Below are 6746 nucleotides of genomic sequence, written 5' to 3' on the forward strand. Positions count from 1 at the left end.
TGCGCTCGAATGTCGCAGGAGCGTTACAGACTCCAAATGGCATCACCTTGAATTGATAGAGTCCGTCGGGGGTGACAAATGCGGTTTTCTCGCGATCCCGTTCGTCGACAGCAATTTGCCAGTAGCCTGAACGCATGTCGATGGAAGAAAAATAGCTGGCACCATGCAAGCAGTCAAGCGCGTCATCAATTCGCGGAAGAGTGTAAACATCCTTCTTTGTTATTTGATTAAGGTGGCGATAGTCGACACAAAATCTCCAACTTCGGTCGTTCTTTTTGACCAATATCATTTTGTCCACTTCTTTCTGTATAACATGCCGCTCAGTAAAGGAAACACGATAAGGCCCTCTCTGGATGGGGTTGGCGTCACCCGTATTGATTCGATGGGTCACGACGAATGTTTGGCCCAATGGTCGGTCACCGAAATCAAATATATCACTGTACGACAGCAAAAGATCGGAGAGAGCTCAGGCTTGGTCATCTGGCAGATCCGCGGCTATCATGCCTGAAAAGAGGTTCGAATGAGAAGAAGCCGATATATGCTGCATCGACAGATACTGAGGGGTTAGAGCCGCACCTTCGCAGTCCGCCAAAGGAAACAGATCAGCGAGTGCGATACCATGGGGTAAAACTTGAGTCGAACGGCTGAAGTTCAATACGGGAAGATAGGTGCGGTTAGCAGTGACAGCCACGACGATATGGGGGAGCATGACGTGACGGAGAACAACATCGGTAATTGGGCAAGTGACGCATGTGCCGTCAGAAACTGCGGGGATCGGGTCCAGCGGGACATAAATAGCAGCTTCGGGTGGTAGACGAACAAATTCGGCGGATCGAAGGCGCGGCTTGATATCGGTGTTTTCGAAGCAGTAGGGCAGGTCTAAGCGAAAAATACCAGTTGAGCAATCGATCAGAGCAGAATGGGCCGTTAAAAAGTCGATGCCGGAAATACTCACGCGCAGTGCACAGTCCCACGATGGCAGCGACGCTTCCATCGGCAACACGAACGGCGTATGAAGCGGCGGGTGTGACCTTTTTGAGACGGCGGCGAAAGGATGAGCTGACGACTGAAATTTGGGTACCAGTGTCAATGAGGGCAGTAACAGGGGCACCATCCACATAGATGTCTAGCAGGTTGCGGCGATGAGCGAGGGTCAGCAGAGGATTTTCGGGCCGGGTCGTCAATGCAGCGTCACCTGCGGGAGCTGCATTGGTTAGTTTTCCGGATGAGAAGTGGGGAGATGAGGAACGACGAGATTGGGGCGAGCGGGACCTTCGGGGCTGAGGAGTCGGCGAGCGGCTGGGCATGCGCGGGGCTGGCGAGTTGAAGTCACGAGTGCGCGTATCACGGACATAGGTTGGGTGTGGAACATAGTCGGCGCTACGATCAGAATAGTAGCGAGGTCGAGGTGGCGGAACCCAACGGCTGCGGCAATGGCGAGAAATGTGGCCGACACGTGAGCAGTTGAAGCAGATTGGTCGGTCATCCGAGGTTCGTCGTTCGTCCGGGTTGTGGTAGCGGTAGCGGTACCGCGTCTGAAAAGGCGTGGTAGGAGCCGCAGCAGCTACGACTGGAACATTAGGTTGGAGCGAGGGCTGTGCGGAAGGTTGGCCGGAGCTGAAGCCTACGTTCGCGTTGAGGCCCACGTTTTGCGAACTCCTGGCGAACGACAGATTGGATTAAGGCTATAGTATCATCCCCTGGCTGAGGAGCGAACACAACGGGTGCTATAGCCTCTCTCTCTTGACGAACAATCCTGGTCAAGTTGGAGGGATGAGATGGCTGCTGTAAGGTTGGACTATCTTCTCACGAGGACGTATTAGCTGTGTTTGGCAAGCGTTCAAAGCGGTGAGTAATACGGCGGTGTTTTGCTTGTTCAAACTGGCGGCAAACTTGGATAACTGAGTCGACCGTCGGACAATCTTTGCAAAGCAGCAGATTATAAACATCGTCTGCAATTCCCTTTAGTATGTGGCCCACCTTGTCATGGCGCTGTCCACCTTGACATGGCGCTGTCCACTTTTCGGCATAGGGCTAGAATGTCTTGAATATAAGACAAGTACGATTCCGTCGAACACTGGGCACGGGATGCAAGGTCTTTTTGTGCGCCGAGCTTGCGTCCGATCGGCTTGCCAAATAGGTCTCTAAGCATCTCCTTGCACATCTCCCACGATGTGATATCGTCTTCATGCGTCTAGAACCAGACGCGCGCCGTACCTGCCATATAGAAGATTACGTTGGCGAGAATGAGGGTCGCGTCCCAACGGTTGTGCTTGCTGACCCGCTCGTACATGGCGAGCCAGTCTTCTACGTCGACGTGGTCGGTGCCGCAAAAGGTGCCTGGATCGCGAGGCTGCGTCATGACGACGGTGGGAGCTGATGGTGCCGCTGAAGAAGGTGTCGCGTCGGATTGCATAGTGATGGTACCAATCTGGCGGCCACTACGGAGATCCAGGTTTGGCGACTTACGTATTTCCAGCAATCCTTCACCAAATGTTAAGGAAAGAACACAGTGGTAAACGCTAGTTCACTGTTAGACGCCCACCACACACCGCACACCACAGAACGAAGTTAACTAGGCCTGAGAGTCGTCTTTTTCACTACTTCACATCAGCACGTCATCGTCGTCTCGATATACTGTGCTCCGTAAAAATATGTTGAGTCATTTCGCTTTAGTCCGTAGCTAAAAACGTAGATGAAAGAAATGAACGCACGTTATCGTGTCTACTCTTAGTGCGAAGCTTAAGTGTCATTGTATTTTTTATATTTCAGTTCGTTTAGCATATCAATCGCAAGTTGCATGAAAAGACGCATTTTCAAAGTTTGTGTTTATAGACAAGACGTTAATTGTACAAAGGAAGTAAATTTTATTGTGGAGGTTTCTTACCTGTTTAGAGCGCTTCAAAAACATTCTAATTCATGTTTCGATTCTCTGCGTTTGCTCTTTGTGCGCTTATATTTCATGCGCTGTGCTACGCGTAGTTTTGTGAGCAAACTGGATATGCAGTTATGTCTGCGGAATGGACGAACTTGTGTAGTTGCATCGAGGAACGTGAGTCATTGTGCTGCTGTTATTTTCAAGAAGCAGGTATTTTATTTACTGCTGAAATCATGCAGGTGTATTTTGCATACCGCTTTCGAAAGGTAGCTTAAATATATTTTTATTTAGTTTACAATGCTTATAAGCTACTACCGCGGAAACTCAACACTGTTCACAGCGCTTTGCTTGAGCTCTAAAGTTTGAGCAAAAGCGCTTCGATATGTGAGATCCTTGATATTGTCACGTAGTGGTTAAAAACCCAGTAGCCACAAATACACTTTCGATGCACTTGAACTAAACTTTTTATTGGGCTGACTTGCGCCCGCAAAGGAACTAAGAGAATAGAAGGTTTACAAAAGTAAGTCTGGCAACCATGAGCGGTACTTTGATCCCGCGCGGGCAGCCATATTTTGATCACTCCATCCGTTCGCTTCGTGTCCGTCCGTCAGCGCCCTACTTTCTGTTCGCGCTTTTCACATTTTAACCGAGTGTGCTGTGTTTGGACCTCTTTTATGTCCCTGGCGGTTTCTGTTAGCGACGCCTAGAAGCTTATTTTGACAGCCGAGACGTGACGGGGCCCACCAGCCGCGCTGCCGAGCGCCATTACAAATTGCTCTACGAGTCGTGCATTGGCACCTAGTCAATCCGTGTAGCGTCATCCCTGTCCAGGTACAGTATCCAAAAGTTCGTAATGGGGTTTGTTTTTGTCTGTGGGCCTTTGCTGTAATTTGAATGCCTATGAGAGACGATCGCGACTGTGTTTGCTTGGTTTGTACATTACCGTCGCTCGTCCCACTGGAAGATACTTGGTTGGTGAAATGAGCAGGACGCATTTTATTTTATGATGGAAGTATCGTGCGTAATTTGACGTAAGTTAGAATGGCGCTTAGCACATTCCTGCCCATGCCGTCAGGAATGTGTTATGGCACCTTGGAGAAAACATCTTCCTATGCATGGCATGCTTTCCTGAGGCACTTTTTATGCCACACACGCCCAACAAAGCACCATCGTAGAAACCTTTTGTACCAGCAACTCTGCCTAGCCACAAGTTTTAAGAACTGCTGTGTTCCCTTCCTTGTATACACTGTAGCTAAAACAGTCCCACCTTCAGGTAAAAGCTTGCTCAATGTAACCATGTTTTTAATGAATAGGTTTCCAAAGTCATTTATCTCAGCGCAGAATGCTTATGACAAAGTGTCTCAGGATGCACTTAGCAGATAGATAGATAGATTGTCCACGTTACTGGTATGAAGATACTACTAAGTGAGTGACCTCTCCCGACTGATAGCTGCTGTGAAGGCTGGGCGCCAATTTGTGAGAGTGAAACCAACTCTGCCTTTTTGTGGACACTTCCTTTGGGCTTGTTGTGCGCGGTCGCACCGTCAAATTGGGCGAAACTTTCGGTCTCATTTGTCGCAGTGCTGTCGATCACATTAGAGGTCAAGATTTGCCTCATCGTCATTTTGAAGGCGGCTTCTGCAAGCAGATTCCTTTCCTTTGTTTTGAGTGCCCTTTTCGGTACTAGACACTTCGGATAGAGTTTCGGACACTTCGGATATCGAATTGAGTGCTTTTTGGCACGAATATCTCTTTGCTAATTCTTGAAGGATTGCCTGTTGGATTACATTGTCGAATGCTTTGCGCATATCAACCGCGAGGATGTAATCTGGTGTCTGTTTGCGAAACCTGCGGTTGGTTATCCTGCGGAGCAGCCAAATGCAATCATGTGTGCCCATATTCGGCCTGAAGCCTGCCTGAGCTGGATGCAATCCAGGCTGTACGCATTCGGTGTAATGGTGTGTTCGTGCGGCTATCATTTGCACAGTCAGTTTGCAGATGGTTGACGTGGGAGCTATTGGCCGTAGGTTCTCTGGTTTTGTGTGGTCCTTCCCATATTTCGGTATGAGGTGTATCAACGATAGCTTGAGGGCATGTGGCACCACTCCGGGTTCCCATGATTCGTTTATGATATTTAAAAGCTAATCATGACCTTCGTTGCTAAGGTTTTTGAGCTCCTTCCATGTTACTCTGTCGTGTCCTGGGCCGATTTTGTTTTTCTGTGGGTTAGTGCTGCCAAATGTGAATGGTTTTTAAATTCCATCAGTGTGCTGTCAATCCTGATGGACGGAAATGGGGGCGTGGGTATCTCAGAAGCATGCGGGAAGAACGTGTGGGTCACCTTTTCCTCGAGTGCAGCTGGGTTCGCGACCAGGAATAGGTCTGCCAGCGGTGGTGCGCTTTTCGGTTTCCTCAGCAGACTTCTTAGAATTCCCCACAGCTTTTTAAAGCCGGGTTCGCGGCCGAGCATCGCACAAGTGCTTTGCCATGCATCTGTTTCAAGCTGTTGTTGGCACTCCTTGATGAGTCGATACTGGAACTTAAGCTCATGAGATCCCACTGGCGCTTATTTTTTATATCTGTATTGTTGCGTAATAATGTTGACCTTTTGCCACAAGTTTCAACCCTAGCAATACCCAGACAAAGTTCAGCTGCTGGCCTGGCAGGGCTGCCAGGACGCACCATGCCGAAGCCGGCGTTGGTTCGCTCACACCCGAGTGGCACAAGTGTGGGAGGTGTGGGTTCATCAAAAAGTGTAGGCACCAAAAAAACTGAAAGCAGCCTTCAAGAGAAGGCCTTCCGACGCCCAACGCGCGATGGAGAGGACGGAACGCATTATGAAATATAAAACACCTACAATATTACCAATAATGAAAGGTGGCGCCACACACTGGTATTTACGCCTGAGAAAAACAAGGTTCGCAACCAAGCCCTCACAGCGAACGACACGACCCTGCAACGCGCATACGAACCAGAGCGTCGGGAGCAGTGGGCACCGCCGGCAGCACAATCCCGCTTTAGTACACACCTGCACAGTGGCACCCCCGCACGGCTCCCGATGGCATTCATTGCTCTCCGGGCAATTCCCTCGTGCGCTCTCGGCACACTAGCCGGTATATTGTAGGTACTCTAGCATTGCTTAAATCGATATAAAGGTAAAAGGACTGACGAAAACGATAAGGGAGAACGTAACTATGACAAGCCGATGATTAGCTTCCAGACCCTTATGTAGAACATGGGCAAGAGAGATGTTGTGCCGGTGAAAACGACCTCACATGCGCCATTAGGACTGCTGAGATTGTCAGCATCGCCATTTTAACGAAAACGATTAGTGACTTAAAAGATAGAAGTCGACGTAGAAACCTCGTTATTTTTGGCATTCCCGAAACTGAAAGTGAAGACACAACAAATTTGAAAGAGAAGGGAGAAAAGACTCCAAGAAAAACTTGGAGGCTCAGAAAAAACTGTTGAACGAGTACCCAGGATAGGATCAAAAAGGAGGGATAAATTCCGACCAGTAATACTTAACTTTTTTTATTATAACGAGAAAATGAAAGTACTACGTAACTGTCATAAGCTGAAGAATACCGTCTTTTCTAATAATCAAGACGGCTGTAAAGCGACACTAAATAGATGCTCTAACTCGTGGAAATTTGAAAGCAATTCAAAGATAAGGCCGAAACGATCACACTGGACTATGATCGTCTGCGCGTGGATGATACGTGGGACAAGGCTAGCTCGCAACCAGTTCAGCTATCGCGCGCCAAGCCAAGTGGTGAATCCTGCTGACGCAGAATAAGAGCTGCGCATTATTTCGCTTAATGCACGAAGTCTTGTCAATAAGTCAGGTAGCTTAGAAGAGATTATT

This window comes from Amblyomma maculatum, chromosome 3 (assembly GCF_055883805.1).
Source record: "Amblyomma maculatum isolate TAMU_Amacu chromosome 3, ASM5588380v1, whole genome shotgun sequence".
NCBI classification, from domain to species: Eukaryota; Metazoa; Arthropoda; class Arachnida; order Ixodida; family Ixodidae; genus Amblyomma; species Amblyomma maculatum.